The sequence below is a fragment of the Mauremys reevesii genome, linkage group 2 (genome assembly GCF_016161935.1).
Source record: "Mauremys reevesii isolate NIE-2019 linkage group 2, ASM1616193v1, whole genome shotgun sequence".
Taxonomy (NCBI): domain Eukaryota; kingdom Metazoa; phylum Chordata; order Testudines; family Geoemydidae; genus Mauremys; species Mauremys reevesii.
This window is the reverse complement of record NC_052624.1, coordinates 114599727-114611611: the sequence shown is the minus strand read 5'-3', so window position 1 is coordinate 114611611 and position 11885 is coordinate 114599727. Positions and strand designations below refer to the sequence as shown.

At 50.1% G+C, this 11885-nt stretch overlaps 2 long non-coding RNA genes across 2 annotated transcripts; both read left to right on the top strand.

The window, feature by feature from the left end:
* Positions 1-3749: 3749 nt before the first annotated feature.
* Positions 3750-9452, top strand: LOC120396831. The gene is made up of 3 exons (XR_005593428.1): positions 3750-3910; positions 5956-6100; positions 6781-9452. It is a non-coding gene; the product is annotated as an uncharacterized LOC120396831 (long non-coding RNA).
* Positions 9453-11564, top strand: LOC120396832. Its single transcript, XR_005593429.1, has 3 exons — positions 9453-9533; positions 10509-10651; positions 10805-11564. It is a non-coding gene; the product is annotated as an uncharacterized LOC120396832 (long non-coding RNA).
* Positions 11565-11885: the final 321 nt, after the last annotated feature.

The window sequence follows — 11885 nt, the reverse complement described above, 5'->3', positions numbered from 1 at the left end:
GTCACTCCTTCCTCTGGGAAAGCAACGGCAGACAAGCATTTCGCGCCTTTTTTCCCTGGATTGCCCTGGCAGATGCCATAGCATGGCAATCATGGAGCCTGTTTTGCCTTTTGTGACTGTCACCGTATGTGTACTAGATGCCGCTGACAGAGGCGATTCAGCAGCGCTACACAGCAGCATGCTTTTGCTTTTGCATGACAGCAGAGATGGTTATCAGCCATACTGCACCATCTACCAATCCATAAATTGGTAATAAGATGATCATGGCTACCAGTCCTTTTGCACTGTTCCATTTGCTGCTGTCATAAGTGCCCCTGGCTGCTCTTAACCAGGGGCGCAAAAGCCAAAATTGGGAATGACTCCCTGAGTCAATCCCTCCTTTTTGGTATCTAAAAATAGAATCAGTCCTGCCTAGAATATGGGCAAGTGTACTAGAGAACCACTGTATCAGAGAACCAGAGAGCACAGCTGCTCTGTGTCAGATCCTGCAGAAATTATGAGCTGTATGCTATTCACAGGGGGTGCTCCTGCAACAACCCCACCTGTTCATTTCATTCTTCCCCCAGCCTTCATGGGCTACCGTAGCATTGTCCCCCCACTTGTGTGATGAAGTAATAAAGAATGCAGGAATAAGACACAGTGACTTGTTAGTGAAGGCAGCCTCCAGCTGCTATGATAGTCCAGACAGAACAGTAAGGAGTGTGTAGGAGAGGAGCCCAGCATCCCTCTGCTAGTTCAGGGGCACTTGAATCTTTTCTTTACACATGAAGGGTGGGGGCTGATGGAGCTCAGCCCCCTGTTGCTATGACGATGATGGATATCAGCCATACTGCACCATCTACCAGGAAAAATTAGGACCAAGCGCCCTTGATCGACCTGACCGATGCTAGTACGCATGGTTACCAGTCCTTTTGCACTGCCCCTATGTGCCAATAGGCTGATGATGATGATGGGTATCAGTCTTATTGTACCATCAGCCACCCATGGCGGGGGGGGGGGGGAGCAAGGATGTTGGTGTTGAGTGCTGCACCATCCCGTCTATCTGCAGCATTCAGTAAAGATAGGGTGACATGTAAAAGAGTCAAGACAGGATTGTTTTCCCTTTCACTTCTGGGGGTGGGTGGGGGGTGCGTAAATTGCCTAGCTATGCCCTGACCCACCGCGGACACTGTTTTTGACCCTAGAAGCATTTGGAGCTCAGCCAAGAATGCAAATGCTTTTCAGAGACTGCAGGAACTGTGGGATAGCTTGAGTCCTCCAGTCCATGAGCGTCCATTTGGTTCTTTGGCTTTCCGTTATGCTTGCCACGCAGCAGTGCGCTGAGTCCCTGCTATGGCATCTGTCTGGAGATATTTAAAAAATGATTTTGAATTTCGTCTTCTGTAACGGAGCACTGATAGAACAGTTTTGCCTGCCCTTACAGCGATCACGTCCGCATCGTTCATGCTGGAGCTCTTTCTTTATTTTGATTTTTAACTGCATCACCACCCGTGCTGATCGGAGCTCCACGCTGGGCAAACAGGAAATATTCAAAAGTTTGCGGGGCTTTTCCTGTCTACCTGGCCACTGCATCCGAGTTCAGATTGCTGTCCAGAGCGGTCAGTGGTGCACTGTGGGATACCGCCCGGAGGCCAATACCGTCGATCAGCAGCCACACTAACCCTAATCCGATATGGTAATACCGATACTAGCGCTACTCCTCTCGTTAGGGAGGAGTACAGAAACCAGTTTAAAGAGCCATTAAAATCGATATAAGGTGCCTCCTAGTGTGGACGGTTGTGGCGTTAAATCGGTTTTACGCTCCTAAAACCGGTTTAAACGCGTAGTGTAGACCAGGCTAGAGAAAAAATGTCCGAAGTTCTCTTCCTAGCAGAGAAAAAATTTAAGGTCAGAAAGGACCATTATGTCCATCTAGTCGACCTTCCTGTATAACACTGCACCTAGAATGTCACCGAGTGGTTCCTCCAGAAAACCGATGACATGTGACTGAGCCATAGCACATCTTTTGGAACGACATCCACATGCATTAAAGCCAGCGGACTAACAGAAAATCTTTCCTCTGCAGTGATGTGAAGTTAAAGGACATGGAGAAGAAGAAAACCTGTACTTGGCTGTGACAAAAGTTGGAGCAGAGAGGCCAGGATAACCAGGGCCAGGGCCCAGGACTGGCTATCAGCAGACCTACCATTTTCTATTCCTGGCTTTTTGACATGAGCAAATCCCTTTGCCTCTGTGTGCCTCAGTTTCCTCAATTATAAAATGGAGCTAATCAAGGTTTTGGTTATTATTCCCATTTTACAGAGTGTGAGGCTGAGACACAGTTGGGGCCTGTCTATACTCTAGGTCTGTAGCCCATTTGTAAGTTGCTGACGCCCACATGTTGTTCAGAGCCTATCGACAACACAATTCCTAAGCATGTGTTTGTTCTGTGCTTAGGCCCTATGGAACAGCTGGGCTGATGGCCTTTTCCCACTGTGCTGTGGGGAGCAGGTACTGGGCACTAGGGATCTGAAGAGGCTGTCAAGGACTAATTCTTGAAAATAATTGTTATCAATGAACTGGAAGCCAATATAAAATCACTGCTGATAAGATTGGTGGGTGACTAGCAGAGTGGTAATTAATGATAAGGACAAGGCAGTGATAGAGAGCAATCCAGATCCCATTCAAACAAAACAAGTTTGAACAGAGCCAAATGCAAGGTCCTATACCTAGCAGCAAGGCATGCCGGCCACACCTACAGAACGGGGAAGTGTATCCAGGAAAGCAGTGACTCTGAAAAAGATTTAGGGGCTGTACTGGGCAAGCTGTTCAACATGAGCTCCCAGTGTGATGCTGCGATGAACAGGGCTAAAGCCATCATTAGACATATGAGCAGAGCCATGAGTACGATAGGGAGGTGACACAGTATCAATGAGACTGATATTGGAATACGGAATCCGGTTTTGGTGTCCTCATTTGAAAAAGATGTTGAGAAATTGGAAACGGGGCAGCAAAGAGCCACTAAATGTTTTGAGGGCTGGAGAAAAATGCCTTGTAGTGAGCTATAGAAAGAGCTCAACCTGTTTAGCTTATGAAAAGAAAATTGAAGGATGACTTCATTGAAGTGTTGAAGTGCCTTAATGGAGAGAAAATATCAGGTATTAAAGGGCTCTTTAATCTATCCGAGAAAGGCATAACAAGACCCAATGGCTGGAAACTGAAAAGAGACCAATTCATATTAGAAATAAGGCACAAATATTCAGCGAGGATGATTCACCACAGGAACAAACTCCCAAGGGAAGTAGTGAATTCTCCATCTCTTGAGGTCTTTTAATGAAGACTAGATGCCTTTCTGGAATGTGTTTGGTCAAAAACTAGCTACTGTGCCATACAGGAGGCCTGTGGTATGCAGAGGGTCAGATTAGATGCTCTAATGGTCCCTTCTGGCTTGAAAGTCTACTAATTTATGAAAAACTGAGTATAGCATGGGAAGCAGCCTCTAATGTTTTAATGTATAGCCTGATAGATACCCAGAATCAACAGTCATTGAGTGGGGTGATCCACAGGGAGTAGCTCAAACATCCAAAGGGGCTGGCTGGGATGGGACATCAGCCCTGCAGGGGAGAGGTGGGTGTGGCAGTGACATCACAAGGGCCATTGGCAGGACGTCAGCCTATTGGTCAAAGGTGACGGGGAGGTGGTGACCTCACAGAGAGATGCTGACATCAGCCAGGCAGGACCGGGGTGCAGGGCCAGGGAAACCTTGGAGACTCCTGTGGCTTTGCCTCAGCAAGTCTCCTTCTCGAGGTCTCTCCTTGAGGACTGAGAGAGAATTCTGGTTCACATACGTGAGCGTGAGAAGGAACCTCTTTGGAGTTTTCTCCTTTCCTTTTACTGATTTTACTAGAAAAGAGACATCGCTGTTTAGAAGGTAAGAGCCTCTGAGAGGTTTGGAACCTGTTCAGTCTGATCCATCTGGTGCCAGCTGAATTCTAGGCATGGAAAACACTAGCTTAAGGTGGCAGAATTTTATTCCCCACCGAGGACTTTGTCCCTTAGAATCACTGGGGACATTGGGGTTTGTCCTTTTTGGTTTTACTTTTTCTCCATCCCTCCCTCCTTTCTCTTGCTTCTTTTGTCCTTTTCCCTGCTCCTGGTCCACCATCAGGGGCTGGGGGCCTGGGGAAATTCACTGCAGCTCCCATTTGGGAGGCCCACCCACAAATGTGGGGCTGGAATATTTACATCTACAGTGAACCCCTCCGGTGGTGACCTGGGCCATCCTTTGGGCTCTTTGGTGAGAACGCTCAGCCTCCCACCCCTCAGTCTCTACCCTGATTGGAGGAGCAGGGGGCTATTGACAGGGAGGAGATTCAGGTCCTTGCTGTTCTCTTTTAAGACCAAGCAAATAAGTCATAACCAATGAGCTGTTTGAGTAATTTTGCTGCTTCTCTGAATTAATTGTCTGTGAGCAGTTCATGATTCTCTCTATCATTCCAGTTCTCCTAAAATATTTGCTGAATAATTACTATGAACTGTTGTTGGTCTGGAGCTCATTTGAGAGCACTTTCTTCTGATCATTCAATGTATGAAATTCAAGATGTGACGGTTAGTTTGGATTCCTAGGTCGTATTCCCAACTCTGCCACTCACAGGCTGTGTGACCTAAGACAAGTCACTTCGCCTTTCTCAGCCTTAGTTTCTTTTCTCCCTCTGTCAAGTAGAGATAACAATCCTCTCCTACCTACATCACAGTGGGTGGAGGTTGGAGATCCATTGGAGAGTGTGACTGGGAACAGTGCATAATATGAGGTGTTCTATCACATTGAGTCACATATTATGACGTAATATAATAGCTGAAAGGTTCTATTTTATTTGTATTTTATTATTTTGAAATTGTCAAGAGCAGCAACTACTTAGCTCACATTGAAGCATCTCATCTAATTTTCTAAATCAAAGTGTCTCCTCTTCATGTGCAATGAGACCATTTAACACACTTACAAATATTTTTGCAAAGAATTTCCATCCAACTTGTTACATTTTCAGGAAAAAAATGGTTTAGTCTGAATGGGATTTCCTGACAGAAAACAGTTTCAATGAGAATATTCCCACCATCTGGATTCCTGGGCTCTATCCCTGCCTCTGGGGGCTTCTTGTCTGTTAGTTAGAACTGGAGTCAGGACTGTTGTTGGGCTCTGCCACCAACTGGCTGTGTGGGACCTTCGTTAGGTTGCTTCCCTTCTCTGTACCTCAGGATGCCCATCTGTCCCATGGGAATAGGGACAATTCTCTAACTCCAGGCAGCAGTGAGCCTGGGTGAGAAGGGGCATTAAAGCCCTCTGCGAAGGAGAAAGGGGTGTTTCCAGGTGTTGAGGACCAAGGAATTCTAAACGTTGCTAAAATGGCTGGTCTGTGGATAGAAGAAATGTTTGGGGCTAAATTTTAACCATTGTCTTTTTTAAAGCCCATTCAGGGATGTGAGTCTCACTGAGCCATAGAGACAGGGAGCAACTTGCCCAAAGTCCCACAGGTCAATAGGAAAACCAGCAATGGAACCCAGGAGTCCTGCCTACCAATGCCCTGCTCCAATCACTACAGCAGAGCACACTCCCTCTCAAAGGCAGGGGGACTGGCCATGAGGACCTGGTTGTAATTACAGCTGTGGGAGGGAGTGTGCAGCAGTGGGTAGTGAAGGGGCCTGGAAATAAGGACTGCTGGGCCCCATCCATGCCTCTGACACTTGGCGTGACCCTGAGGCAGTAGCTTCCCCTCCCCAGGCCTGCTTCTCACCAGTAGGGTTGGGGTCCTGTTCCTACAGTCCAGGGGGGTTGGGAGGCTCCAGGAAGGTGTGTAAAGTGCCGGGATGTCAGGAGCTGAGAGGCTCTGTTACCCCCGCACTAGGGCAGTGTTCTGCACCCCCTGCTGCTGGCTAAGTTTCTCCGTCCCTTGGCAATAAGACAGACTCTTGTTTTCACAGCCAGTCGATCGCTCAGTGTCATCACCCTGCCTGCTGGCTGGGCAGGGTAACTCCTCAGGTCACCACCGTCTCCAGCCTGCCTTGGGCTTGGGGAGTGAGGAGGAGGATGAACATCCGCCATCCATCACTCCATCACCTAGAGCAAGTGAGTGGCATTAGGGTTCCTCTGTGGCATCCTCTGTCTGTCTGGAGAGAGGCAGAAACAGGGGGAAAGAATCTTTCTCAAAGGAGATTTGATTTGCAAACTTTCCCCAGGAGCCCCTCGCTCTCAGACCTGGCAGGGGCTTCTCCAGAGCCGTCTCCAGTGTTTGAAAATGTCCCAGCAATGGGGCTCCCAGCCCTTCCCTTGTGAGAAACTGTTCCCCAGGCTGAGAGTCCTGTGAGCTGCTGAGCATGGAAATCAATGGGAAAGGAGGGGGCCCTGGGCTTGCTATGCCTAGGGACTTTGATGTGGCGAATGGTTTCCCAGGAGAAGTCAGGACCCCTGGGTTCTGCTCCTTCTCTAGCCTGGGAGGGGGGAGTGTGGCCTGGGATGGCAGGAGGGAGCTGCTTGTGCAAAGTAACCAATGGTCTTTGTGACTGACCCCAGTGCTCGAAAAGGATGAGACTCCCCAGTTATTGCAGCACCAGGAATGACGAAGGGGAACATTGGGAGCAGATCATGCAATGAACTCCTGCCCGTGTGTGTAGCTTGCACTCCCTGCACCCCTGTGTGGGGAGGAGGAGCTGCTCTGACTGCAGCAGGGATGGGGAGGGACTGAAAAGGCCCATTAGTGAGAGGCTGCCTTGACCCCAGACTCACACCTGCTCCCCGCTCGGTTCCAGGATGTCCAGGCTCCTGAGGATGTTGAGGAAGAAGGCTCTGCAGGTGGCCCCAGAGCCTGAGGAAAGCAGCTGCCACCTTCCTCAGAAGCAGAGCGGCCTCTCCGTCTCCACTGGCGGGGAAGCAGCTCTCAGCCAGGTCAGGAGGTAGAAGTGCTCAGCCTTCTGTCAGAGGAAACCAGCTCCCAGAGCAGGTGCCGAGGTGGGAGAGGCAGCGGCCAGGTCCCAATAGAGCTGGCCCAGGATGCAGCTGGGCAGGCAGGACCCAGCCCAGAAGGGGAGCCGGACAGGGTGATTCTGGGGCTTGTTGTGTGGGCAGCAGCGGCACCAGGAGCCCAGCCCTGATTCCCAGCAGAAGGCGTTGCCCTGCCCAGTCACCGAGGATCTTCCAGCTCTCCAGGGCAGGAGGTGGAAGATCCCTGTCCCAGCACCAGCAGCTCGGGCCATGGGGGTCTTTTGGGGGAGAAATGGGATCCCTGATACATAGCCTGGCTGGGAGCTTTCCCTGTCCCTGGATCCCAGCCCTGGGACAGAGACATCTTCATCAATGTGCCACCTTTGTTTTGCTCCTAAAAGAAGCTCCCCAGAGATGTCCTCGAACCTGGACTCCCGAGAGTGTTTCTGGCAGGAGTGTCCAGCCCCTCAGGCATGAAAAGAGCAACCTGCAGTCTTGTTCACATGGCATCTCTGCTCCCCAACTCCACTCCCTGCAGTAGAACAAACAAACCCTTCAGCTCCCAGAGTCCCGACTCTTTGACCTCCTTCCACTCAGCAGTGGGGTTTCTCCAGCCTCCTCACCACACCTGTCAGTCTCTGAATGATGTAGGGCCTGAATGTCAGAGTCACCAGAACAAGCACTCTCGATTTCCAAGCAGCGGGGCCTGTGTGTACTCAGCCCCTCTGGAAACCAGGTCTGAAATGGGGAGCAAGAACCCCAGCCCAGTAACAGTAGGAGTGGGCAGAGCAGGCCTGTACCAGGGTGCTTTCTCCTGGGCTGCAAAGCCTGGGGCCTAGCCAAGCTGATTACAGAATGAGCCCTACCTGAGAGGGACTATGTACCTCCTCCTAAAGAGCCAGATTTCAGTAGTGATACGGCCCAGCAGGGGTATCAACAGGAATGAGAACGAGGTAGGAAGTTCAGAGCAGCAAGGAAAGCCTAGAGGGGAACTTGAGAAGAGAGGTAGGAAGTGCCCAGGGAAAACTGCAGCAAAGAGAAAGGAGCAGACCAAGCTGTTGGGTACAGGGCTCTGGGCTGCTACCAGTGTCAGGGTGGGGCTGGGTTCCCCTGCTGGCCCAAAGAAGGGGGCATACAAACACCCGGAGAGAGTTCCAAGCCTAGCAAGGGGGCTGCAGGCTGAGCAAGAGCCCCGGCGATGACAGAAGGACTTTTTTCTGTGGAAAGACCTCTTTGGACTTTTAGTATGAGACAAGCTGGGCCCAGTAAGGGTGGACTAAAGGTGGTGACCAGGCCGGAGGCTGAGTTACTAGGCAGAGAAACTGCCATGGTGCTGGAGCAACCATTGATGGGGGACGCTAGCCCAGCAAGAGGGCTGTGATTCTATGTCTGGACAAAAAGAGCAGACACGGAGAGCATGCCTGGGCTGTGCTGAGAAGGTTAGTCCAGGAGAGCAGGGCATGAGAAAGTGTACAAGCGTGGCCTAATGCCAAGATGGGGACAAGAGTTCTTTGTTTTGGGTGCAGAGAACAGGCCATATCAAAACACAGGCCTGCTTAGGAAATTGCTGAGTGGCAAAAGGAGGGGCCAGGGCCCCAAGAAGGTAGAAAGAAAGGAGAAGGTGTCCTCTGGCACAAATCCACATGAGGCAGGCAATGTGGAGGTGGCAGGGATGGCCGTGGACTTTGCAGACCCTCCACCAACACACCCTGTCGGGTTCTGCAGGGAGGTGAAGGATGAAATGGTTGGCACAGAGATGAAGCAGACTGAAGTGGGGACAAACACAAGGGTGGAACAGTCCATGATGGATCCTTAGACCCTGACAGAAAAGGTTTTGGGGGATGCAGCGGCAGTAGCAAAAAGGCTATAGGAGAAGCTAGTGGCTTCAGAACAAGGCTCTCCAAGCAGCTGTTAATGAGAATGAGTGGCAGAAGGAAGAGCGTTGGGATACTGCAGAAGAGGAGGATTGCCTCTTAATTCTGGTGAGCGAGCTGGCAGTGGAGCTGGAGATGCTGAGTGCCCAGGCTGTACAAGCGCGCAGCCGGTGACAGCGACGAGATGGGGAGGGATGAAGCTTGGACAAGAGTAGAACTTGCCCTTGGTTTGGGCTGGATTTTAAGGAGGGTATATAACAGGATGGCTTGGTCTGTTGGCTGTAAAGCCTGGAGTTAGGCCAAAATTGATTTCAAAGTGAGCCCCACCTGAGGGGAAACCAGGGAAAACTGCAGGAAAAGTAAAGGAGCAGGCCTAGCAGTTCAGTACAGGGCTTTGGGCCAGAACCTAGTGTCCAGGGCAGGAGTGGGTTCTCTCACCATCCCCAAGGAAGACGATGTACCATACAAGATCATGGAAAGGGCTACCAAGCCCAGCAAGGGCAGGCCAAGCCAAAGTTAGTCTGAGGAAGTGCCCCCAAGAGGGCGGAAGGCCTTGTTTCTGTTAAAGACATTTTTGAACTTTTAGTTTGGGATGAGCGTGACCCAGGAAGGAGCGGACTAAAGGACAGCCAACAAACTGCCAGAGCGACTATCGGCAGCGGTGCTAGCCCAGCAAGGCAGCTGTGACACCAGGCCAGGCCCTAGCGGTGAGTGAACACTGGTACAAGCCTGCTTCCATTATGGAAACAGCCTGATATTGGAGAGTGGTGGGGAGAATAGGGAGATGGGAGGGGCTGCTCAGGCTGGGGTGGGGAGGAAGCTGTGGGGCTGGGAGGGGATTAGAGATGAACTTACTGGACACTCACAGAAATTATTAGGTTTGCTGCCTCGAAAGAGACAGGGCACACCTCAGCCTGTTAGGTAGGCTGGAGACTCTCACTTCACTTGAACACACAGCACTGAGGTGCTTTGGGAAGCGTAGTAACAAAGAACAGATTTGAACGATACTAAGCAAGAGAAGGAGATAAGTTTGGTTACAAACAAAACAAAACACGCTTTGTGGTGACTAAAACTAATTCTTAGCAAGTCACAATCTTTGCCAGAGCAATTTCCAGACTAACATCAAGTTACCAGCATCTCCAGCCCTCCGGGTGCTTTTCCCTCCCTTCCCTATGTGATGGAGAATTCAAATGTCTTTTGCTCCCCTTCTATTACTCAAAGTCCATTGTCTGTGGTGCTAGAGTCAGGAAAGCTTCCTGGGATGCAGACTCGGTCCCCCGGTGTGTTCCCCAAGCTGCCACTTCTTAACTTGACTGCTTTGTTTACCTTCAATGTCAATGCATGTTCATTGCCTATGGCTTACAAAGCTTGACCCAGACAGATAAATCCACATTCCTGTCTCTAAGCCAAACTTGTTTATCAAGTCTGATCCCAAATCATATTTTAAGAACCTATTTCCAGCACAAGTACACAACTCATTATACCCCACACGGACCTATATCACACAAGGATATTCTTGACCAGTGTGTTCTCAGCGTTCCCAACAGACCTTACTTGATGTCCCTGGATGGTACAATAATTTTCTATTGAATCCGTTGATTTAATTGCTTAGTCTTTTGGTTTCAGACCCTCTGTTCTCCTCCTGGGGTGCCTGGACCCTAATTGTCACATTTGCCTTCCAGGCTCTGTCCCAGCCACTCGCACAGATGTATCTTGCAGCCAGCCCAGCTCAGGGAGCAGTGGTGACAGGTGATCTCATCCTGTCAAACCAAGCAACATGGGTCTCATTGAGGCTCAGATGGAAGTTCCTATGCATCTTCTGGGGGTAAGAACTGTTCACTCTTCTTGGTACTGGGGGCTTTTGCGACAAAGAGGGGACTCCTGCTACATAGCCTCGCTGGAAACTTTCCCTATCCTTCAATCCCAGCCCTGGTACAGAGACCTAGTTCTCATCATGACATCTTCATTTTATTCTCAGAGGATGTGTCCAGGATCCTGGAGACTGTTTCCTGCAGAAAGTTTGAGCGGAGAGAGAGTACTCATTGTCATGACCCATGGGTCTTCAGCCCGGGTCTGCAGGGTTCACAGGAGCAGACACACTCCAGCCCTCCACCTGGGAGCCTGCTGACAAATGCTTACCTAGGACCCATGGAGTCCAGCCCCACTTTGAGGATCCACCCCTGAGGCCTATTGGTGGAGTCCCAGACTAGCTAATTGACCCCCGGGCCCTCCTTAAGCCAGCAGCAGGAACAGGAAGCTGTCTGAACACCCAAGCACCTCCCTCTTCTGGACTGTGTGCTACCTGCTCCCGCTCCCCCGGCTTGATTTCCTGGCATCCAGACTCGGTGCGACTCGTGGCATCCGATGTGTGGTTCTGATCACAAGTTTGTCTTTTACTTCGGACCTTCCAGTATCCTGACCCAGCTGACACTCAACTCCTGTCTTGTGAGTGTGGACTCTGGCTCTGACCATTAGGTCTGGCTGCCCCTGACCTGGCCGTGACACTGACTTTTGTACAATTTCTCCAATGCCCTTTTCTGCTCTCCAGCTCTGCTCCCTCCAGCAAGACACACCAATCCCTTGGCTCCCAAAGTCCTGGTTGCCTGCTATTCCAGGGCTGAGGGGTCGTGCTTGTATTGCCCTCACCACAGCTGCTTTTCCTATGGGAATCTTCCTAGAGCAGAGGAGCAACCTACTGTATTTTCCACTCCATGCATCTGATGAAGTGGGTTTTAGCACATGAAAGCTTATGCCTAAATAAATTTGTTAGTCTCTAAGGTGCCACAAGGACTCCTCGTTGTTTTTGCTGCTACAGACTAACAAGGCTGCTACTCTGAGCTCTAATACTAATGTGTTCTGACATCTTGTGGCAAGTCACTTAAGCGACAATGGTTAAAATTTTAATGTATTTGCTCAGCCAAACTGAGTGCTGGCAGATTTCCAAGGTGGTGAAGTTGATAAAAAAGATTTTGATGAATTGGCAACCAGTGCTGTAAGTGAGCACAGTTTCAGTGCTCTACATCGTATTAAAAAATGGTTCCTAATTACAATGTGACAAT